At 55.5% G+C, this 24,496-nt stretch overlaps 1 long non-coding RNA gene across 1 annotated transcript; it reads left to right on the forward strand.

The window, feature by feature from the left end:
* Positions 1–22,502: 22,502 nt before the first annotated feature.
* LOC120879282 lies at positions 22,503–23,117 on the forward strand. Its single transcript, XR_005724748.1, has 2 exons — positions 22,503–22,702; positions 22,940–23,117. It is a non-coding gene; the product is annotated as an uncharacterized LOC120879282 (long non-coding RNA).
* The last annotated feature ends 1,379 nt before the right edge of the window (positions 23,118–24,496 follow it).

Genomic DNA, 24,496 nt, shown 5'->3' on the forward strand with positions numbered 1-24,496 from the left:
AACAGAGGGCAGAGGGGATGAAATCATCAATGAAATAATTCAAGAAAACACCCAAGAATATTTGGTTCCCAGAAAAATGGGCGACATAGATTCAGATCAAGGCATTTCTTTATAAGTTTCAGGACGTCGGGAACAAAGAGAAGCTTCTGTAAAGAAAAGACTAAGAACCAAGATGGTTTCAGATTCTTTTCACGGAAACACCAGAAGCAAAAAGAAGGTGGAGAAATGCATTAAAAATCCTGAAGGAAATTCTGTCCAGCCCAGCTGTCATCGGGGATAAGCAAAGGATTGATGTTTCCCTTGTAAACAGCCTCAGAACATTTATCACCTATGCCTTCTTCTCCAAAAGCTACTGCGGGATACAGGCCACTGAAATGAGAGGGTAAGGCACAGTCCAAGAGTGGGCAAAGGACCCTGCCCTGGAGAAGGGAGAAGGTAGTCCCTCAAAGGTGTGTTCCAGGTGTGTGTGATAGCCTGTCCAGAAGGAAGAGGCTGACTCCAGAGTGCCCCATTTTGTTAATTTCTCTTGGATAAATACCTAGGAGTAAAACGGTTGGATCATTTGGTAGGTGTATGCTTAACTTCTTAAAAAACTTCCAGAACGGCTTCTCTCCTTTTCAATTTTCTCAAAGAATTTGTGTAGAATAGTCTAATTTCCTCCTTAAAGATTTGGCAGAATTCATCAGTGAAGCATATAAAAAATCTTGTATATAAATATTCAGAACAAGTTTATTTGGAACAGCCCGAGTTAGAAACAGGGCTTCCTGGGCGGCTCAGTGATAAAAGAATCTGCCTGCAAATGCAGGAGACGCAGGTTTATTTCTGGGTCAAGAAGATCCCTTGGAGGAGGAAATAGCAACCCACTCCAGTGTTCTTGCCTGGAGAATCCCATGGACTGAGGAGCCTGGTGGGCTACAGTCCACGGGGTTACAAAGAGTCGGACTCAACTGAGTGCCTGAACATGCACACAAAGTTAGAAGCAGACCAAATGTCCGTCAATGAGAGCGCACAAACCAGGGTATGCTTGTGGTTTTGCTTGTGATGACGCTATCTTAATTGTAGGCATCAGTCAAAATGTGTCACGCTGTACATGAAATACATAAGCTTACTGTATGTCAACTGTACTTCAGTAAGTGTTACAAAATAAAGCACTGTAAGATACATAACTGAAAGCAACCACATATACCAGAAGCAAAATAGTATTTATTTCTCTAAATGAAAAAAAAATAACAGTAGAAAGAAAAGTTTGAAAGATGAGTTTAATAGCAGATATGACGCAGATGAAGAGAGAATAAGTGAAGTAGAAGAAAATCCTGAAAAAATTACCCAGAAGGTAACAGAATCAAAGAAATAATGTGAGTAGAGTTTGGCAGTTATTAACGTAGTATAAGAATACCTAACATATTATTAGTCGGGGCTCACAAAGGAGATAAGTGTGAGAATGGAGGAGAGGGAACATGTACAGAGTTAATAGCTGAGAACTGTATGAAACTGATGAGAATCAAGGCTTCCTAGATGCAGAATCACAAATCCAAAGCAAGTTACATGGACGAAAATCTGCACCCAAGTGCAAGACAGTGAAGCTGAAAGACAAATAGATCTTGAAGGGTCTGGAGGAGGGCATCCCTGGGGGCTCAGTGGCAAGGAATCTGCCTGCCAATGCAGGAGACCCGGGGCTGATCCCTGGTTCTGGAAGATCCCACATGCCCTGGAGTAACAAGTCCGTGTGCCACCAATTCCTGAGCCCACTTGACGCCCCTACAGAAGCCCGTGTGCTCGAGGGCCCGTGCTCTGAAACAAGAGAGACCACCTCAGTGAGAAGCCCAGGCACGCAGCCAGAGAGGAGCCCCCACTGTCCACAGCCAGAAAAAAGCCCGAGCCACAAGCACGACCCAGCACAGCCAAGGACAAACAGAGAAATGACTAAGATTCTTCTACAGAAAGTGTCTGGAGGAAAGACACTTTACACACCAAAGAAGGACTACAATTAGGCTGGCATCTGACTTCTCCACAGTGAGAATCTGTGTGCAGGTCAGGAAGCGACAGTTAGAACTCGACATGAAACAGACTGGTTCCAAATAGGGAAAGGAGTACGTCAAGGCTGTATATTGTCACCCTGCTTATTTAACTCCTATGCAGAGTACATCATGAGAAACGCTGGGCTGGAGGAAGCACAAGCTGGAATCAAGATTGCTGGGAGAAATATCAATAACCTCAGATGTGCAGATGGCACCACCCTTATGGCAGAAAGTGAAGAGGAGCTAAAAAGCCTCTTGATGAAAGTGAAAGAGGACAGTGAAAATGTTGGCTTAAAGCTCAACATTCAGAAAACTAAGATCATGGCATCTGGTCCCATCACTTCATGGGAAATAGATGGGGAAACAGTGGAAACAGTGTCAGACTTTATTTTTTGAGCTCCAAAATCACTGCAGATGGTGACTGCAGCCATGAAATTAAAAGACACTTACTCCTTGTAAGGAAAGTTATGACCAACCTAGACATCATATTAAAAAGCAGAGATGTTACTTTGCCAACAAAGGTCCATCTAGTCAAGGCTATGGTTTTTCCGGTGGTCATGTATGGATGTGAGAGTTGGACTGTGAAGAAAGCTGAGCACCGAAGAATTGATGCTTTTGAACTGTGGTGTTGGAGAAGACTCTTGAGAGTCCCTTGGACTGCAAGCAGGTCCAACCAGTCCATTCTAAAGGAGATCAGTCCTGGGTTGTTGGGGGCCAGCGTGAGGAACTCCGCCCATGGCAAAGGTCATGAGGAAGGAAGCTTGGCATACACAAAGGCGTGATCAAGCCTCAGGAAACCCCCTGTTCCCAAGCATCTACCCCCAAAACCAGAGTACTTTACGGGGAGTGCTCCCCCATAACCATTTCTCTCAGAGGAAGGAGTTAACTTGCAGCTCCAGTTAATAAAAATTCCTGTGTGTGACAAGAGTGTTTCAACTTACGAACTCTGAAGGTTCTCTGGCCTGTCTGATCAGGCTTGTCCGGCCACATGTGATTGTTTACAGCCTCCCAACTGTGAGAGGCACGGGATGTTTTAAAACTTTCTAAAGACAGACTCTTTTGAAAAGTTAGAAGATCATTAGTATAGTATTAGTGGGTTGATTAGGAATTATATTGGTGAAGGGTTTTTTCATTTGTCGTGCCAATAATCACTGCTAATTCCCTGCCCTGGGTGTGACAAGGATGTCTCAGGTTAAACCTCTCTGCTGACAGACTAGCTCCTGTGACAACCTCTCAGCCATAAACAGCACAGAGAGTTTGGAGTATTAGCATAGGGCTTTTTTCATTGATGAGTCAATGATTGCCATCAGGCCTCCATATCCTTAGGCACCTGGGAATATATTAATCAATGTACTTGGAATATAGAAAAGAAAATATAGTAGTTTTTGATGTTAGCAATACTAGACTTTTGAGTAATGAATCTTCTCTTTTGTTATAGATCACTGTACTTTGTTATAAATCACTGTGTCCTTGCTATGCAAAAATGTAACTTTATCACTATCTTAAGACAAAATAGATCTTAAAGGGAACATTGGTGAAGGGTTTACATTTGTTGAGCCAATATTTGCTGCTAAATCTCCATATTCCTGCCCTTATAATGAATATAACTAGCATATAGGAGAAATCAGTATTAATCTTTAAGATTAATCATGTTAAACCTTAGGTTAAGTAACTTCCTTTCTTGATTGTAACTCACTACACCCTCACCCTATAGGAATGCAACTTTATTTGGAGGGTGGCGCCTGATTTAAGAAAAAATCACCCCTGGAAAAATAAGTTTTCTGGTTAACTGACCGGTATCAGAAAGGGCCATAAAGTGTCAGCAGACCTCATGGCTAGAAGATGATGAAACCCATAAGACCTTTGTATAATTTTATATGAAGCACCTGATTGTGACAAGAGTCAGGTCTGCTGACCCCCGCGTGACTCTGTTTTCATCCCTATGTATAACAAGAAGGTATATAAACAAACCTGAAAAATAAAGAAATCGGATCAGTTCCTGGAAAGACTGATTCCCCCGTGTTGTTTCTTTCTTGCTCCCGCTTTCCTGGCTGAATTCCCATCTGAAATGTGGGGACTCACCAAGCCTGCTGATCCTGCCTGGGCTTCTGAGATCGGACCGGGGAGGCCTCAGTGCCTCCTCTCCTTTGGGAGAACGGAAAGACGCCTGTGGCCTACGTAGGTGGTGATTGGTATTCCATGCAAACCAGTTATTCAGCCTCTTTTCTCCACTAATTCTCCTACTACACTATCTGTTTCTAATCTCCCTCTATATCTGTAAATAAATAAGTTTTTTCTAGGATGCCAACTCCGTCCCCACCTTCGAATTACCCTGGATCCACCGGGGCTAGACCCCGGCACTGGGTGTTCATTGGAAGGACTGATGTTGAAGCTGAAACTCCAATACTTTGGCCACCTGATGTGAAGAGCTGACTCGTTGGTAAAGATCCTGATGCTGGGAGGAATTGGGGGCAGGAGGAGAAGGGGATGACAGAGGATGAGATGGCTGGATGGCATCACCAACTCAATGGACATGGGTTTGGGTGGACTCCAGGAGTTGGTGATGGACAGGGAGGCCTGGTGTGCTGCAGTTCACAGGGTTGCAAAGAGTTGGACACGGCTGAGCGACTGAACGGAACTGAACTAATAAGTATGGAAGCCAGGACACAATGGAATTGTATCTTCAAAGTGCTGAGAATTGTCAACTTGGTTTTCGTACAGCAAGAAAAACTATCTTTCAAGAAATTTATAAATTTCATCTTAAGAATGAAGAGTTTTCAGACAGACATAAATATGAAGTACAAGGCCAAAATTAACTTCTTTGAAATGGTTTTCTCAACCTCTCAAAATTCACAACTGCTAGACTGTTCTTCAACCCACCAGAGCTGTTTAGAATATCCTCTTTCCTTCTTATGTGTCCCAGAGACCTTATCATTTTAAACCCACCGAAGTGTCTCACTTACTTTATTCGTGGGTAAAGAATGAAGAGAGATAATTATGTCAAGAATGAGCATATATTTGAGCACTCTTCCTGAATCCTCTGCTTCAACACCTCTATTTCTCAGGGAGAAAAAAAATATTCCACACAAAAGTGAGGGCTCCCCCCACCTCCTCCCAGCTGTGCTAGACGCACCTGACTTGGTTCCTGTCTCTGGTTCCCCTCCGCCCTTCGCGGCTCGGAGAGACCTGTGACGGACGCAAGGCTGCTGCCCCCTCGCCTCCTCACCTGCTCTATGTCCGTCCTTCTCAGTACAGACTCCTCTTCTCCCTCTGCTGCGGAAGACGTTCCTGCTCCTGTGGGTCCTGCATACCTTTCAAGACTCTGCCTAAAGTCCATTTCCTTATTAAGGCTTTTGGAAAGTCTCTCCCTGTGCTGGAGTGGGCTCTCCACTGTGGACTGACTGCACCCCTGTAAGGCCTGGGTTGTGACCACCACGCTCTTTTTGCACGCATATTGCCACTTGTCCTTCTCCCTCCATCCAGCCAGGGGTTCCTCTGGGTGAGAACCACGTGCTTGCTTCCTCTGCAGCCTTGGTTGTTGTTGACGGGTGCGAGGTTAGTTACTGGATGTCTGGGGACTGTGCGAATACACTGATGAGCACTTCCCCTCTATTATATCTGCCTGTCTGGACTGATGTGTGACGAAGCACGGCAACAGGGTGTGGCAAGTGGTGGAAGGACCTGGAGACACTGTCAGAGAGGACAGGATGCTGGAGCTCTGTAGGCTGAGCAGGGCGAGGGGTGGCCAGCCAGCCAGCCACACTCAGATACTGGGAGGGGCTCTCATTCTGCAGTCTCGTGGCAGGATCTCTTCAGGAGCTGTTAGCTGGTATAACGATGAATCAGGTGACCTCCAAGGTCTCCATACAATCTGAGAGTAAATGAATCTCCTTGAACGAATGAATCTCCAGCACCATTTCACTCGCCGCTCAGTTCAGTTCAGTCGCTCAGTCATGTCTGACTCTTTGTGACCCCGTGGACTGCAGCACGCCAGGCCTCCCTGTCCATCACCAGCTCCTGGAGTTTACTCAAACTCACGTCCATTGAGTTGGTGATGCCATCCAGCCCTCTCATCCTCAGTTGTTCCCTTCTCCTCCTGCCCTCAATCTTTCCCAGCATCAGAGTCTTTTCAAATGAGTCAGCTCTTCACATCAGGTGGCCAAAGGACTGGAGCTTCAGCTTCAACATCAGTCTTTCCAATGAACACCCAGGACTGATCTCTCTTAGGATGGACTGGTTGGATTTCCTTGCAGTCCAAGGAACTCTCAAGGGTCTTCTCCAACATCACACTTCAAAAGCATCAATTCTTTGGTGCTCAGCTTTCTTTATAGTCCAACTCTCACATCCATACATGACTACTGGAAAAACCATAGCCTTAACTAGATGGATCTTTGTTGGCAAAGTAACATCTCTGCTTTTTAATATGCTGTCTAGGTTGGTTGGTAAAGCATCTGCCTACAATGCAGGAGACCTGGGTTCAATCCCTGGGTCGGGAAGACCTCCTGGAGAGGGAAATGGCAATCCACTCCAGTATTCTTCCTTGGAAAATCCCATGGATGGAGGAACCTGGTAGGCTACAGACCATGGCGTTGCAAAGAGTCAGACACAAGTGAGAGACTTCACTTCACTTCATGTTAGTCATAACTTTTCTTTCAAGGAGTAACCATCTTTTAATTTCATGGCTGCAGTCACCATCTGCAGTGATTTTGGAGCCCCCCCAAAATAAAGTCTAACACTGTTTCCACTGTTTCCCCATCTATTTCCCATGAAGTGATGGGACCAGATGCCATGATCTTAGTTTTCTGAATGTTGAGTTTTAAGGCAACTTTTTCACTGTCCTCTTTCACTTTCATCAAGAGGCTTTTTAGTTTTTCTTTGCTTTCTGCCATAAGAATAGCATCATCTGCATATCTGAGATTATTGATATTTCTCCTGGCAATCGTGATTTCAGCTTGTGCTTCTTCCAGCCCAGCGTTTCTCATGATGTACTCTGAATAGAAGTTAAATAAGCAGGGTGACAATATACAGCCTTGACGTACTCCTTTCCCTATTTGGAACCAGTCTGTTGTTCCATGTCAAGTTCTAACTGTTGCCTCCTGACCTGCATACAGATTTTTCAAGAGGCAGGTCAGGTGGTCTGGTATTCCCAGCTCTTTAAGAATGTTCCACAGTTTGTGGTGATCCACACAGTCGAAGGCTTTGGCATAATCAATAAAGCAGAAATAGATGTTTTTCTGGAACTCTCTTGTTTTTTTGATAATCCAACGGATGTTGGCAATTGGATCTCTGGTTCCTCTGCCTTGCTGCTCACAGGCCTCTAAAGAGGCCGCCTTGCCTCTCTGGTTACGCCCCGATTTTATAAATGCCCTTCATTGAGTCACCGCACCCCACCAGTCACAGATAAGCTGCACTGCCCCGGTCCCCCTTGTCCAGTGCCCACGTGCCTGGCAGTTCTGGTTGTGGCCTGATGCCCACCACCCAGCCCAAGCTGCCTCGTCTATCATGAATCTTCTCCTGAAGTCGTCAGATTTCCAGGTTGGCGCCTCCAAACTGAGGATGTGATTTTCAGGCTTTTAGCCGGGAGAAGACTTGAATGTGCACCCTGAAATGTTCTCCACCATTGCGAACGTCCAAGTAGGGGCAGGCAGCCACTCTCCGCACATGTGTGAGAAAGGGGTGCCCTTCCCCCGTGGAAGCCTCCTGACACCCAGCTTCTGAATTGCGTCGGTCTCAACACCTGCTGGCTTAGATCCATCGGTCAGGCCCCCAGCATCTGCGTGTCCTTGACTATCCCTGCTTCGTCTCTGTTGCTCAAAGAACGTCCCGCGTGCGGCTCCGTCACAGCCCCTCCCCCACGGCACCCTCCACTGACTGAGCAGAAGGTGGTGAGCTTCTCGTCTTTGAGGGTTGGCGGCCTGCCCCAGGGCAGTGCCCAGCACTGACCCTGCAGAGACCCCCAGTGGGGGTGGGAGGGAGGCGAACGGAAGACGTGACCAGCTTTGGGGGTGATTATGTGAAACCTGACTTCCTTCTGTATTACTTCCCTGATATTTCTAATAAGCCACATTTTAATTTAAAACAGCAGTTTACAGTGAAATTCATTTACCACAACACCAGGCACTGTGATCACAATGCCATAAATTTATGTTTTAAGTAATTTTTAATGCTTGTAGCAGCTGGGGCCCTGGAGCGTGGAAATAGCGAGTGTTTTTCACCTTGTGCAGCCAAGGGGGAAAAAATCTTTGCTCTTTAATTATACAGCCACCAAAGGCTGCACGAGGAGAGCAGGGCAGATATAATTGCAAAATACGACGTGACTGGCCAAGACCACCGTCAAGACATCAAGTGTAGACACCGAGATACCAGGACTCCACAGGTAAAGCCTGGGTGGACATGTACATCCTCCAAATTAACAAGCAGCTATACTTTAAATACTCAGTCCTGAACATTCATTGGAAGGACTGATGCTGAAGCTGAAGCTCCAACACTTTGGCCACCTGATGTGAAGAACTGACTCGCCAGAAAAGACCCTGATGCTGGGAAAGATTGAAGGTGGAGGAGAAGGGGACGACAGAGGATGAGATGTTTGGATGGCATCACTGACTTGATGGACATAAGTTTGAGCAAGCTCCAGGAGTTGGTGATGGACAGGCAGGCCTGGCGTGCAGCCGGCCATGGGGTTCCGAAGAGTCGGACACGACTGAGCGACTGAACTGAACTGATAATTTAAAGTTAATAGATTAAAAAGGGAAGTGTTATTAGGAAGACGAGGTCACAGATGGACTGCAGTGGTGTCCCCGAAGCAAACAGAGCTGGATCCCAAGGGTGAGGGTTTACTTCTGCCGGTTCACACCCCCGTGCTCGGGCCTCACGAGCATCCAGGGTGCAGCGACACGGCCGTCCTGAGTGGTGCTGACAAGGGGGCCACCTGTGCCCTCCACCTGTCCCCAGGCCCCCTAGAGAAGTGTGCTGAGATAAATCTACACAGCCCTGGGTTACCCACACCCCCGCTGGCACAGCCTCCAGGGCCTTCAGGATTAGGGGAGGGAAATAAAAGACCTGGAGGAAGCTCCCGATGTCCCTAAGGAGCTCCGCCCCAAGCCCCGTCTCTGCCCATCTCCTTTCCTCTCCCCATCTTCCTCCGCCTCCACCCCCCCACCCCCCGACGCCCCAGTTTGGGGGCCATTTTGGACAATGTGCAGCTGGCTAGGGTTGCCCCCTAAAGCGCCAGGCTAGCTCCCCATGGAGTCCCTGAGATGACTGAGTGGACGGCCCTGCTCTGTCCCAGCTTCACAGACCCCAGTGTCCAGCAGGAGCATAAGAGGAGCCACGTGCACTACCCTGGCGCCAAGAAACAAACGAAATCCATGCAAAGAATCCATTTCGTTGAACTCAGTATGCTCTTAACAGACAGTCACTACTGAGCTACGTCACAGCCTTAGTTTTTCCCGCATGAGGCCTTTGGGACACGGCGCCCCTTGGTTGAGACCAGGCTGGAGTCACGTGTTGGGGGTGCTGCGTGTTGAGGGGGGATCCAGGGGCCGGGCTGGCTGCTGCTTCAGATGAGAGCCACCGGGGCTGGGGCGACAGACGGTCCCCAGGGCAACCCCCGTGGCTCTCCCTGCATCCCAGACAGGCCGTCCGAGCGTGAAGGGTGGGAGACCAGCAGTCCTCACAGGAGGGGCTGGTGAGGGTCCCGGCTGCCCTGCTCCGTCTCAGGGACCCCACCCCTCACCCTGCACCCCCTGTCCATCTGTGCGGGTTCTGACTGGTGGAGACGCATCTGTGCAGACGGCCCTCCTGCCCGGCCCTCGAGGAGCGGCTTGTGGTCAAGAATGTGGGGCCGTGGGGGCGGCTTCCTGAGACCGGGCAGATCCTCCCTCTCTGGGAGCCCCGTGGGGCTCGGGAAGCCCGTGTGCCGCAAGGTCCTAGGGCAGCCTCCACCCTCAGCATCCACCCCCGCCGTTTCGGGGGCAGGACGCCTCGGGTTCAGACTGCTGTGAGCTGTCCCGAGCTTGGCTGCTCCCCACCCGACCCGGTTCTGCCCGAGGCCCCAGAGGCTCACCCGCTGGCCAGCCCTGCAGGGCCGGTGCACCCCTGCCACCAGGCAGGCTGGCTCTTACGTCTCCTCTGTCCCCTGAGCAGACCCTGCCAGGGGCCAAGGGACCCCGGGTCGGGGGGTGGGGGGCAAATTCTGCTGCCCATGTCCGCAAGCGAAGGTCCCAGCCACTAGGAAGAGCAGTGCCCAGCAGGAAGGAACAGCTCGTCTCCGAAGCATCACTTACCCTTAACCGTCTTAAAATGCTTGAGGTTTAGGCACTTGTTTAACGGACAGTGGAGACAGAGCAGTTGGGGACTTCCGAGCTGGTGAGGGTGTCAGAGGGGAACTCACCCTGGAGTCAGGCACGCGGGCCACTTGCATCCCCAAAGCCGTCGGCTCGCTCAGTGCTGGGGAGGAATGGGAGGAGGCCTGAGGTCTCGTGTGGGATTGTCTCCATGTGGCTGCGGTATAGACAGAGCCAGCCAGGCCCTGGCCCCTGGTTGGTGAGAAAGCCACTCCCGTGCCCGAGGCTGCAGGCGGTGGGGTTTTGCCGCAGTGCCCGACTGGCAAGCACCGCGTCAGGAGACACAGCTCGCACACTGAGGTGTGTCTCAGCTTTGGCTGGTAGGGTTTGGGCTTTAGCCTCAAGGACAACATGAAACTCTCTGGGCTCAGAGTCTTCCTTCAAAGCAGACTTCTTCCCAGGAGACGAGCGATCTGGGCTGGGGAGGGTCTTCCTGCACCCCTCGGGTTTTCCTCCAGAGAGGCTGGCAGGTGGGACCTGCTGGTGAAGAGCCGTCGCAGCCTCGACGACACTGAGGACCACCCCTCCGCCTGGGGGCCCCGCACCCCCTGCAGCCTCTCAGTTCCAGGGCTCTTTATTGAGGCAGACAGGACCGGGGGAGCCCAGACACCCAGATCAACCAGCCACGGAGGGGCGGCCGGTGCCCTGGAGATCTGAGCCCTGACGGGTCCCGAGTCCCTCCTGGATGCAGAGACCGGGAGAGAGCCGCTCCATCCTGGGTCTCAGCACCCGGCACCTGCGCCCTGCCAGTGGCCTTTACGGGAGTAGGAAATACCTCTGGGGGATGGTCTGGACGTTCATGGAGCAAACACTACCTACATCAGTATAGACAGTGAGTGTTAGGCACGCGTGGCTGGCTCTGCTTCGCTCGTGTGACGATTGAACACTTGTCCTGGGCAGTTTATTCTGGTGACTCCACTCTGAGCGCCCACCAGAGGGGCCGGGGGACCCCAGTAGCTGACTCCCACATCCTGGATGCGAACGCCAGGATGCGGGCGAGCGCCTCCCCGTGGCCCCCCGTGCGTGCGGGGCACCTGGCCGTCCCTGGCGTCTGGGGCCAAGCCCACTGCTCTGGTTTGTTAAGTGCTTGATCACCCCAGCCTCCCCGCCTACCTCCAGCCACGTGGGCAGGTCTGGGAAACAGACCCCGACTCCCCGCTCCTGACAGGCACGGGGACCAGGACCCTTGGAAGCCCTGCCTCCGGTCCAAGTCTGAGTTCAGCATCAAGGCCACGCGCCATTTGCCTTCACCCTCATGTCTGTGCGAAGGACAACCGCTGAGGACGCTCCAGCCTGCTGCCCGCGGGTCACTGTGGGCTGGGGGTTGCCCTCTGAGGTCTGAGCTGGTGACACCCACCCGGGCACCTCTGTGCAATGACAAAAGCAGGAGCTGCGGCCCCAACTCTGCCCCAAGGCAGCGACTCAGGAGTGCTTGGGACGACAAGGGAAGGGGGGCTGGAATAAAGCCACCCCGAGCGTCTCCCGACGGCCCTTCCTGGGGCGTCGACTAAGCAGGAAGGGACACCTGCCCCTCTGGCCGGCCCGGCTGTGTCAGGAGGGGCTCAGCGGGCAGCGCGCAGGGCGGGCGAGGGTTTGGTGAGACCTTTGCGCGCGCACCGGGCACAGGACCTTCGGGTACCCTCCTAACGCTGGAGGGAAGCCTCTGCACTCGGTGACGCGGCCCCAGGGCCCGGGAGCCGGGTTCCTGTCCCCTCGCCGGGTCCGGGTGACACGAACCTGTCTGGGACGCAGGAGCAGACACACGCCGCGTGTAACAGTGCCCAGCAGGCCCGCCTCGAGGCCTCCGGATCCCGCCGCTGCGCTGGAAACGGAACAACCCGCGCCGGCGAGGCGCTCTCGCCTCTAATAAAAGAACACGGCCTGCGCGCCGCACCTGGAGGGCGCCGGGCCGCTCCCCGTCCCCGCGGCGCTCGGCGCTCCCAGCAGTGATGTATGCGGCGCCCGGGCAGGAGACGAGCGCGGGCCCGCGGCCCCGCAAAGACGCATGACGGCGGCCGCCCTTATCTGCGCCCGCAGCCCCGGCCTGTCACGGCGCCGCCCCGCTCCGGCCCGGCCCGCGGAGGCCGGACTCCCGCAGACGCGGCCCGCTCCGCCTAGGAATTCCTGCTGTGGGCCAGGGGCGAAATGTCTGTAATAATTTTAAGGACATTTCCCAAATGTTTATTTAGATAAAAGATGGATAACAGGAAAACTCCGGAAGCTGCGGCCCCGATAACTAGGTTTTATTAATGACCTGCCATGCGCCAGGGCTGGATAATTAAAGTTTCTCCCCCTAAAGGAAGAAGAGTGGACAAATTTATTTGATGCTTGGATAACCAGGGACACTGGTTGGTAACTATTGATATAATCGGAGCTCATTCGATTTGCTCGAGACAGCCACCCCTATCAGCTAATTTCACCTGTGAATAGTTAATTATCCTCTGCATGCATATGGCCAGCCATTAATAAAATTTGACTATGTCATAGTCTCTTTGTCACCCACATGTGCCTTTTATCTCCTGCATCACCTTCTTAGTCTTCCCCCTTTTTAAAAAAAATTCCTTTCCATTCTCGCTTTTTAAAAAATGAAGCTCTAGGAGACAGATGTAGGCCGTGTGGCTTTTGTGTGTTTACAGAGGGAGTGTGGCGGGGCACAACCCAGGATGAAGCTGGGCTGGAGGAAGGGTGTTGAGGCGGCTCCCTCCAGACCTAGCCTGAGTGCAGCTGGACGGGGTGGACGCCAGGCTCGGGGCCCTGACAAGGGACAGCTCATGTCCAGGCTGGCCCTTGCTTCTCCTTGTGTGCAGGGGGTGGGGGACGGGCTGGTTGGCTTGTGTGTATTAACCCTGGGCTATGTCCCTGTCTCCCTGGATCTGCGGGCTCAGGTCTGGGGCTCAGGTCTGGGGGCTCAGATCTGCAGGCTCAGGTCTGGAGATTCAGGTCTGGGGGCTCAGATCTGCAGGCTCAGGTCTGGAGATTCAGGTCTGGGGGCTCAGATCTGCAGGCTCAGTTCTGGAGATTCAGGTCTGGGGGCTCAGATCTGCAGGCTCAGGTCCGGGGGCTCAGGTCTGGGGCTCAGGTCTGGGGCTCAGGTCTGGGGGCTCAGGTCTGAGGACTCAGGTCTGGAGATTCAGGTCTGGGGGCTCAGGTCTGGGACTCAGGTCTAGGGCTCAGGTCTGGGAGCTCAGATCTGGGGGCTCAGATCTGAGGGGTCAGGTCTAGGGGCTCGAGTCTGGAGATTCAGGTCTGGGGACTCAGATCTGCAGGCTCAGGTCTGGGGGCTCAGGTCTGGAGATTCAGGTCTGGGGGCTCAGGTGGGCACTCAGGTCTAGAGCTCAGATCTGTGGGCTCAGGTCTGGGAGCTCAGGTCTATGGGCTCAGGTCTGGGGGCTCAAGTCTGGGGCCTCAGGTTTGGGGGTCCAGGTCTGGGCACACCAGAGCTGAAGCTTTAGGTCAGGGTTGTGTTGGACCATCTTGACCACGACAGGGACAAGCCGAAGGATCTAAACTAAATGTCTGCCGAGGTGGCCGCCTTCCCCTCTTCCGATCTCTCGGTTTCAGTGAACTCGGTTCAGTGGGAAAGAGGGTGAAGGCCTGAAGCAGGCGAGGCTGAGGTCTGTACACGAAAGCCCATGACTGTGATGCTGCCTCTGGGGCAGGAACACGGCCGGTGTGGGTGCGGTCCCTGGCCTGGAGCAGCCCAGAGGATGGTCAAGGTCGTTTGTGAGCCTGGGGAGGGCTGGTCTGAGTGGGTGGTGCAGGAGGTACCCTACCCCACACCAGGGTGGTGAAGCCCCCCGCCCCGAGCACAGGGCACACGGAGAGGGAGGGGCCATCGGGGAGGCGGTGGTCCCTCACGCGGCCCGTATGGAGGTGTTTATCATTACATGTTTCTGAAGATTTGTTCACACTCGTGTGGACTGGGAACCCCCTTGCATGCCCCGTGCCCAGTCTGTGCCCTCATGTGGGCTGTAGCTGAGGGCACGCGACTCTCAGCTCTGCACGCTGGGGTGTGATGCCTGCTGCACATCAGCTCATTTCCAGGCCCAGGGGCATTCCAAGGCAAGTGGTATGGAGCACATCTGTTCGGGGAAGAGACGGAACAGCCAGCACAGGGCAGAGTAGCTATCAGCGCTCGCTGCGGAACAAGCCCCAGTGAACTCAGCACTTCCAAACAGCAGCGACTGTCGACAAGCCGTCAGCAGGACGGTGGGAGAGGAGGCCTTCTGCTCCTAGGACCTCCCCCTGCAGAGCAACAGTTGGCACTACCTGTCCCCAGAGTGCCTTTGAGGGGCTCTGGGGCCCAGGCGGGAGCTTGTGGAACTCCTGAGGAGCCGAAGATCAAGCGGGAAGACGGGATGGCTCAGCAGCTGCGGTCCTGGAGACAGCTGGAAACAGAGCCGGAAACAGCCGCCTCACCGTGTGAGCTCAGCCGCGGCCTCGGGAAGCTTGGGTCCTGACGCCGTCACCCTTCACCAGGGCCCCTGCAGGTGTTGCCCCCGTCCACCCCCAGAGGTTGGCCTGTGGCCCCGGCTCAGACACCAGATCTTCAGACGGCCTGGGCACCTGGCTCCAGCCTCCCAGCCACCATCTGGGAGGGGTCATCCCCTGCCTCTCCTCCCTGGGGCGTCCCGAGACACTCGTGTCCGTGCCCCTGGAGGCAGACGGCAGACCTCGGCTCAGCTGTGTATCTGGTCGTGGTCCATGTGCGGTCCTGCCTGCCCAGCGACACATAGGAGCCTTCCACCCACGTCTGCACCCCTGGTGCCAGGCCTGCAGCGCACAGACCCACACGTGTGGTTTGAAGTGGACGCTCGTCCTGGCACCACCCCTACTGACTGAGGACCCAGAGGCAGGCCTGCCCACCCTGGCGCCAGACAGGATCCGTGTCTGCCCAGACCCCGGCCACAGACATGCAGGCAGAGACGTTAACATCCGCTCTGCACTCGGGGAGACTTGGGGTGCGGTGGGGACAGGGTGTGCCAGGAGCTCTGTGACGTCTGCACTGGGAGAGGCCCAGGCCTGGAGCAGCTCAGACCCACAGTCCGCGCAGGCCCGGGGCAGCAGCGCACGGCTCTGGGGGCACCCTGTGCACCCCGCCTGCAGACCTCCCACTGCGGGGTGGGCCTAGCCGAGACAGCGGGGGCTGGCGGGGAGACAGATGCGTGCGAGCGAGCTGCCTGGGGACTCGGACCCGTGGCTTCTCCCGGGATGCGCTGGCCCAGGGGCCCCCCCACGGGCCTCGAGCTTCCTCTGGGCCATTGCAGGGAGCGTCCCTTACGGAACCAGATCTGTCTCCTGAGGTTGGAGGTCGGGGGCATCCACCCGGGTTCTCTGTCCTGTGCAGGAAGTGTTTAAGGCAACCACGCTGTCAACGTGAAGGTGAGGAGTGCAGGTGGACAGACGGGTGACTGTCCCTGTGGGCCAGGCCATGAGCACACACGATCACAGACACGTGCCGCACACACAGTTGGCATGAGCCCCGCGCCTGGTCTGTGCTCCATCCGCACATACAGGACTCACACTTTGAACACACAATTCACACAGGATCCACGCACATGGTTCACACGTGCAACTCACACATGCGTGACAAATCACGGGGGCCTCCCCACCCCCTCCTACCCCTCTGGCCCCCATCTCGGCCTCCCAGCCTTGCCTGGAGACCCCATGGCACAGTCTGCCCTGCTGCCCTGAGAGAAATCCAGGCCGCTTGGAAACGTCACTGCTTTCTGGGACTTTTCCACCTCCTGCCCTAACAGCCCTCCTGCTCCACACACACATGGGCACACGTGCACACCCAGGCACACGTTCATCCTGCTCTAGACGCACACAGGCACACGTGCACACACGTAGACTGCTCCACACACACATGGGCACACGTGCACACACGCAGCCTGCTCCACACACACATGAGCACATGTGTACACACGCATCCTGCTCCACACACACATGGGCACACGTGCACACACGCGTCCTGCTCCACACACACATGGGCACACGTGCACACACGCAGCCTGCTCCACACATAGAGGCACACGTGCACACACACACACACATTCATCCTGCTCTAGACTCACACAGGCACACGTGCACACACGCATCCTGCTCCACACACACACACACAGAGGCACAGGTGTACAAACATGCACACACACATCCTGCTCTAAACACACACAGGCATGTGTGTACACATATGCACACATACATTCCACCACACACACACGCACATGTATACACATGGACAAACACATACATCCTGCTCCACACACACACAGGACATGTGTGCACACACACCCACACATGCATCGTACTCCACACACAGGCACGTGTGTACACACAGGCACACATACATTCTACTACACACACACACACACACACAGAGGCACATGTGTCCTCCTGCCTCCCTGCTGCTCTCTCTTCAGCCTCCCCGATGGAGGTTCTTCGGGGCATCTGTATAGCAGCACCCAGGCCTGCCCTGAGCCCCCCGCCGGGGGGCACCGCTGGCTTGTGCACAGGACATGCATGTCTGGTGGGCGGGGTCTGAGGTGCCCGCGTCTCTTCCCAGCCCTTGAGCGCCAAGTCTCTGTTTGAGCACCCGGCCCAGGGCTCTCCCGGCTGCCGCTCTTCCCACCCTGCGTCCACACCACAGGCTGCTGCCCGCTCCGTCCACGCCCCGGTCAGCAGGGCCTGAGTCCCGCCCTTCACTCTCTGCTCTTCGAGGTGTGGGTGATGCAGTCAGCTGCGGGCTGCAGGCCCTCCCCCCTTCTGCGCCCTCGCTTTTCGTGGGGGCCGGCGGCCTGGAGCTGATGCCGCTGTGCTGGGCGTGGAGGGAGAGCAGGGCAGAGGGCCTCGGGGGCTGGGGTCTCCATGGGGGCCTCAGGGGCTGAGTCTCGCTTTCCAGGCACAGGAGGACCTGGGGCCACAGGTCATCTCGCTGGCCCTCAGGAGCTGCCTGTGCCGACCCGGGAGAGGCAGCGGATGGGAGGTGCCAGCCGTCCTTAGGCCCTGGGGCCCCTGCCCTGGCATCGCAGCCCCAGGACAGCCGGCCGGCCTCCCGCACGCCTCGTGTGGCAGTCATCACTCTGAGTTCCATGAAAGACGACACACGCGGTCGTTAGAGGAACCGTGTCAGATGGAGTGTGCTTCCGTGAGTGCGAGTCCGGCCCCTGCAGGGATGCCTGCAATTTGCTTTGTCTTGCTGAAAACAGTATTTTCCCCAAAGACTCCGGCGCAAGGGCCATTACAAAACGTGATTCATTTTGCATGAGCTCTGCGGCGCTCGGCTCTAGTGAAGAATTTATAGGGCGCTGTGAAGGCGGCATCTCTAAGTCACGGTCCCAGGGCTCCTGGCCGCCTGGCTCGGGAGGGGCTCGGGTTCTGCGTGGAGCCCTGGGCAGGCGGATCCTGCCCGCGCTGCTGCGGGGTTTGGGGCGATGCCACTGCACAGCTTCCCCCGGCTGCCCTGCACTGGACCCAGCACACGCAGCCTGCCCAGAGCCCTGCCCGACTTTGCTGGTGGTTTCCTTGGGCTCATAAAGGGGAGGGGAGCAGAGCAAGGCGGCGCATGCTCAACACGGCAAAGGACCTGCACCCAGACCCCTGAGAGGAGGAGAGCCAGCCCGACGGGGACAGGCGAGGCACACAGGGTCTGCGCAGACTCCAGCCGCTCACGCTGCGGGCCGCAGCCCATCGTGCTTTAAACATAAGACTGAAGGGCACTTCACAGTGGGGGAGAGTCAAAAGGAGAATAAACTCGCAGGGAGGCGTGAGCCCTGCCTCGCCCCAGGAAATCCACATCCCAGTAAAGCGCAAGGCTGCCCACCGAGGGTGCCGGGGAGCCCAAGCTTGGGAGGATGTGGGCGGTGGCCCCCTCTCTGCGGCTTGCAGTCACCTCACCTGGCAGTGTGTCACGCCCAGACCCTCACCCTAGAGGACCGTGTCCACGTGTGATGGCCCCACGATGGCCTGGCTCGGACCAGCTGCAGGACAGTCAGAGAACGAAATAGCACGCAGCTACGGCAATGGGCCACGTGGAGCTGTTATGCCCAAGTCGCGAAATCTCCCAGTGACCACCAGGGAGCCGGTATCTGATGCAAAAGTGAGAGAGTTTTTATTACCAAGCTCGAGCTGGGGCTCCCACCGTTACCGACGCAGCGGCTAAGGAGGGGAGCCCCGAGTTTTGGGTTACACTGCTTATATAGGGAATATTCAGGTGAAAGGGTAACAAAGGGGGTGTTCAGGCTAAAGGACTACCGATTGGTTACCCTCTTCTATAGGGTTGTGTGTGGATTTCTGATTGGTTTTTTTTACTTCCACGGTAAACCATTACTTCCAAGGTAAATCACAAAGGTAACTCATCACTTCCAAGGTAAATCACAAAGGTAACTCATCACTTCCAAGGTAAATCACAAATTCTTGAGCTTAGAGTCAGGAGGTTTAACCTAAGGGCTGATTGCCTTGTGCACAGTGGAGCAGGTTTAGGCAACATCCAAAGTCTAAGTCTGTTTGCCCAGAACCTTTACAAAATGGAGTTCTCTTACAAGATGGGGCAGCTTAGGCTCCTCAGAGCCACTGGCCACGCTGTGGGCGATCTAACACCCAAACCCGGAAGTGTCTGCAATACAAAAAAAAAGGAATACAAAGAATACACATACAAAAGAAGTCGGCCTGACAAACGATGACTTCGCGTGCCACTCCACCCCCTCTGCCAAGGGCAGGGCACTGCCCCCTAAGAGGTGTGGCCCACTTCCTACCCTTTGCCCCTGGGCAGGCTCGAGACTGGGTGGGAAGCCGCTGGGCACACTCCAAAGTGAGGTCGCCAAAAACCACCCTTCAGGGACATTCTCCTGGAGCCGAGCCACAGCGCCTCCAAGAGCCCAACCAGCCGCAGGGAAGGTGCCCTCTCGGGCGCTGGGGACCGGCCGCCGGGCAGCCCCAGGTGTGGTGGGACCCCTGTCCAGCCCGGGGGACCCCCTGTCCAGCCCTGGTCCTTCTGAGGCCGCGGCACGCCTGAGGCAGGGGACTGCAGTGCCGTCCAGACCCACACGCCGTGGAAGGAGGCGGGGGGCGGTTAGGGGCAGCTCGGCATCTCCCGGGGGGTGCGGGTCGGGAAGCCTCTCCTGGCATGTCCTGTCCCTCAGCTGGCTCTGGATCACTCTACTCTTTGCACACGCGAAGAAGAAAATTAACGCAGAAAGAAGAAAATGCAATCCCGGAAATTGAAAACAAGCGAAAACAAAAGAACCTAATTATGTATCAAGTTGGTGACAAGACCCCGGGGGAGAAAAGCGTTATTCCCAGTGACTTGAGAACGCAGTGTTTGCCTGTTTATCCTCCATGGAAAATGCTAGAAGGGAGGTACTGTTGTGGTGCAGGGCGGGGGAGGGGCGGTCCAGGGAGACCAGGAGACCCTCCAGGAGAGGCGGGGAAGGGAGCCGAGGGGGAAGGAGGGGAGAGCGTGAGCCCGACTGTGGGCTGGGGGGCGGGGTGGGTGCTCTTCGGCCGTGGCGGCCAGGCGAGGCATCCTCTCGGGGACCGCGCCCAGCAGGGGCCGAGGCGCTGGACCCCTGTCCCCCCACCCCCAGGGCCTGGCACGGGCTGGGGGGCGGGGTGGGTGCTCTTCGGCCGTGGCGGCCAGGCGAGGCCCTGTGCCCACCCCTGCCCCTGGAGCCTGGCAAAGCTCCCCCCCTCCCACCCTACCCTCTGCCTGGTCCCCACGTCCACGCCCAGTGCCTCGCCCAGGGGCCTCTTGCCAAGCGTGTGCCAGCCAGGCCCCCCGAGGCACCGACACGCACGCAGGAGGAGGGCGCGTCCCTCAGACTCGGCCCAGCCCCTTGAGCCCCCGCTGGCCCCTCTCCTCTGAAGCCAGGCTGGTTTGCACTCGCTGCCCCTCTGCACGGACAGGGCGCTCCGCCCAGATGTCCACCTCAGGGCTCCCGTCAGCGCATCTCCTTGGAGGCCCTCCTGCTCTCGACCAGAGGTGGGAAGGGCCCCCCTCCGCCCTCTCTTGCTCCCCACAGTGCTCACCCCTGCAGGCCCACACGCTCTGCCTCCCCGTCTCCCCGAGGATGCAGAGGGCAGGGTCTGTGCCTGGGACCTGAGTCTGGGTCTCTGGGCCTCACAGCCCCCAGGCCGGGCCCCAGAGTGGACACAGAGGGGACCCAGGAGGGGCCAAAGAGACGCATGCCCCCAAGCAGCTTGGCCCCGAGGAGCCGACCCCGGCCCCCCGCTGCCCCTCACGGCCTGCTCCTGTCGCGGGTGTCTGGAGCCCTGGTGTCTGGATGCCCGCACCCTCTGTCAGCTGGGCTTAGGAGCGAAGGGCTGGGCTGCAAGCTTTCCGCCCTCTGTGCCTTTGAGGGAGCGGGGGACAGAGTGGGACAAGTCCAGGTCCCCGGGCCTCATGTGCTGTGTTTAGAAGTGCCAGTGGGAGCCCCACAGTCACGTCTGACTTTGTGACCCCACGGACTGTAGCCCACCAGGCTCCTCTGCCCACGGGATTCTCCAGGCAAGATACTGGAGTGGGCTGCCATTCCCTTCTCCAGGGGCCCTTCCCAACCCAGGGGTCGAAGCCGGGTCTCCTGCATTAAAGGAGGATTCATTTATCATATGAGCCACTAGGGGCTTCAGGGGCGTCAGGGGCTGTGTTTAGAGGGGTCTCATAAGTAGCTTATGTAACTATAAGGAAACTTTAAAAAGTCAGTCCCTAAAAATTGGAAACAAAAGCAAGCTATCTGCTCAGAGGCGCGCCGTGAGGGGACTGTTTTGAGGGACGACTGAACGCCTGGTGACTGGGATGCCCGAGTGAGTGGAAGCAGGAGGACAGAGCCGAGCAGCCCTGCCAGCCGCTGCAGCGGGCGCCCCCAGCCGGGGCTTGGGTGACTGTGGGGGGCGTGGGGGCAGCTGTGCTCAGGACGGTCTTGTCCAGAACCAGGATTTTCAGTGCTGAGAAGGCCTGAAGACACGTGCGGTCTAGTGGACGTCCACGTTGGCCGGGCCTGTTGGTGTGAACACAGGGGAAACGGTGGGGGCGACAGTCTCCCCTGGAAAGCCTCCCGGTTTACAGCCTGTGGGGGGGTGGGCTGGAAGGACCGGAGCGCTGGGAGCGTAGCGGTTTTCTGGGGCGGTGGGGGCCGCAGTGAGCACCCTGCCCTGGACCAAGGTGTCTCACCCGCGAGGCCGGGCCAGCCCACATTCCAGGAGCCCTCGTGGGCACTCAGAAGTGGGGCACGAGGTCTCCGGAGACTTCTGCTGGGTGTGCGGGGACTCAGGCGGGCACACGAGGGTGCCGGGAATGAGGCGACGGGCCCGCCCTCCCTGAAGCAGCTCTCAGCACCGCCCACGGTGGGACATCGGGGGTCCTGGCCTCCCTGGGGCGTTCTCCCCAGTGCTGAGCAGCCTTCTGGCCGGCGCTACACCAGTCACACGGCACCTGGTCCCTTCTGAACATCTGTTTCCCACCCCAGGCCTCCCAGGCCCGAGGTCTGCCTGGGCTCCAGACCTCTGTCCCCTCTCCTGAATGCTGCGCTCTTATGTGGCTGGGAGGCTCGGCCCCAAATCAAGCCAGCACCCCAGGAAGAGAGTTTGTTCTCTTAAAAAAGTAAGTCTACATGTACTAAGAGCCTCATATTCTGACCCAGCGATCTGGATCACCATGATGGTTTTCTCACTCCATTTAGCTTTTGCTTTACTCGATACTTTAATTACCAAAGCGGTGTTTGCTCATTGTAGCACGTCAAACAGGATAATGAAAAAGTTAGCCAGCTTCATCCCGGCCTTAGACCCATCTCTCTGAGGCACGGTGTTAAAAATCGGGTTATTGCCTCTGTACTTTTCTCTACATGTGTGCAAACATGCACACAATTTGAATTACACATATGAGCGGGCTCTTTTTCTGTCTTGTTGTTATTTTTAAAGAAAACCAGAAGCCATACTGCACCCATGGCTTGGAATATTTTTTTTTTTCTCTTAATACACGCCTCTGACTGCTCCTGAATCATGCCTTTTGCCAAAAGCAAATATATTCAGAGGATCTTTTGAAAGTGACTGTACATCAAATTATGAAAACCAGCGATTTCGTGTGGTTTAACCTAATATCTGCAGTTCTGACTCTGCCAGCCCTGTTTTTATTCTTTACAGGAATGAAATAGTTATTCCAAGAGCTACTAACTGTCTGCAGTGGACCCTGTCGAGAAGTCTTCAGTAACACGGCTGCAAAGGGTGCAGAGTTCTACTTGGGCTTTGAGGATTTGGGAGACACAGACTCAGGCGGGACCAGAGCAGCGTCCCCGGAAGAGAAAGAGTCAGGATGACGGAGAGCCACGAGGCCGTGTGCGCCGCCTGGTGAGAGTGGCGACGGACTCTGTCCTCACGGAGCCAGGGGTGGTTCTGGGGGGGGGGTCCCATGAGTACCTTACATTTCTGGCAGATGTTCTGGATGCTTCTGTCAGGACAGTAAATGGTCAAAGGGCAGATTCCTCCCAGGCAGAAGCATGCCCCAGCCCTCTTCCTCAGCGGCCTCCGGGCGCCATTTGAGAGACTCTGAGCAACACTGAGCTCATTTCCATTTTCCTTCCACAGCCTGGACCATCTGTTCAATATCCAAGGGTGGACACACCATCTTCTACTCAACATCCAAGGGCGGATGGACCATGTACTCAACATCCCAGGGTAGATAGACCGCCTTCTACTCAATATTTGCTGAGCCGGGACACTCAGGCCATCTCCACATCAATCCAATAAACGCCTTAAGCCTGTATCACGATGTGCAAGTGCAAATATTTCTTATGCTAAGTTCTCCAAAATGTGGTTGCTGGGGAAACACACCCACCTCTAGTCGGCTTGGCCAGATACCCTCTCAAGAGGCTGTTTCTGCTCTCGCTTCGCCAGAAGCCTCCGTGGGCGCTGGCCCCCACGCCCTGCTCAGAGCTGGGTGTGCATCTCCGAGGGGAGCAGACCGGTCGCTGGGACAGGCTGAGCGGGGCTTCCGCAGTGCCGCGGCGACGGTGCACCTTTCCAACCTTTGCTGATCTGCACCTTTTCTTTGGTGAGCGGCCGGCACTTACTCTTTCCTGTTTCCCCGCCAGGTGTCTTGCGCCCTGCTCAGGCCCGCAGCCCACGGTGTTGCAGGGGCAGACCCTCCAGTCCTCATGCAAGGCTGGCTCCATCTCAAGTTCTTGGTAAAGACCAGCAGCACCGCGGGCAGGAAGGAGGGACGTGGGAGAGTCCAGGAACATGGAAAGCAGGGGCCTAAAGACTGCTGCAGACATTTAAATTAGCATCTACAGCGCTGTCAGAGAGCCCAACGCATTCTCAAAATTAAAACAAAAATCGGGTGTCACCAGAAAGAAGCAGAGAATGATTAAAAAAAAACCTATCAGAAATGAGAACCATGATTCCCTCCATCTCAACGCAAAATGCAAGAACAAGGCTCATCCATGGTGTGAACGTGGTTCAAGATCAAAGCACTGGACTGAGCTGGTCCACTCAGGACAGGGACACGGACGCTTGGCCCACAGGGTCTGGCACTTCTCTGGGATTTGCAGGAGAGAAAAGTGGAGAAAATAATCAGATACATGAAGAAACTTCTGAGAGCTGAAGAGACACAGACCGTCAGCTTTGACTCAACGGGGACTAAAGAGGTTCAGATGGGAACCCAGCCTGGGGCCGCTCATGCTCTGGCCGCACCTCGTCGGAAGGCCAGGTGCCAAGGACAGTGGCCCACTGTCTTCCAGGGAGGACGGACACTCCAGGAAGGAGCAGGACAAGCGTGCCTCAGACTGCTGGCCGGAGGCGCTGGACACCGGAGGCTCAGGGAGCCCGGGTCAGGGCCGGCATCCGGCTCGGACTTGACCGCTCCATTTCCAGGTCAGTTTCTTGGAAACCCACTGGCTCAGGGGCATGAAAGGACACGTACAAGGTGCTCTCGGAAACAGCGCTTACGTGAGTGGAAGACTGGAACACAAGCATCCATGAGCAGGGAAACGCAAGTCAGATATTCTGGATTCACAAGAGGCAGCACCATGTGGGCGTTCAGGGAAGAAGCAGCGTTGCCGGCAGGTGTGGACGGCCCACCAAGACAGCAAGTGCACCGCTCTGCAGCAGGGAATTCCCTCTCCACTCAGAGGCATCTTCACA

This window comes from Oryx dammah, unplaced genomic scaffold, assembly GCF_014754425.2.
Source record: "Oryx dammah isolate SB20612 unplaced genomic scaffold, SCBI_Odam_1.1 HiC_scaffold_20, whole genome shotgun sequence".
In the NCBI taxonomy this organism is placed as follows: Eukaryota; Metazoa; Chordata; class Mammalia; order Artiodactyla; family Bovidae; genus Oryx; species Oryx dammah.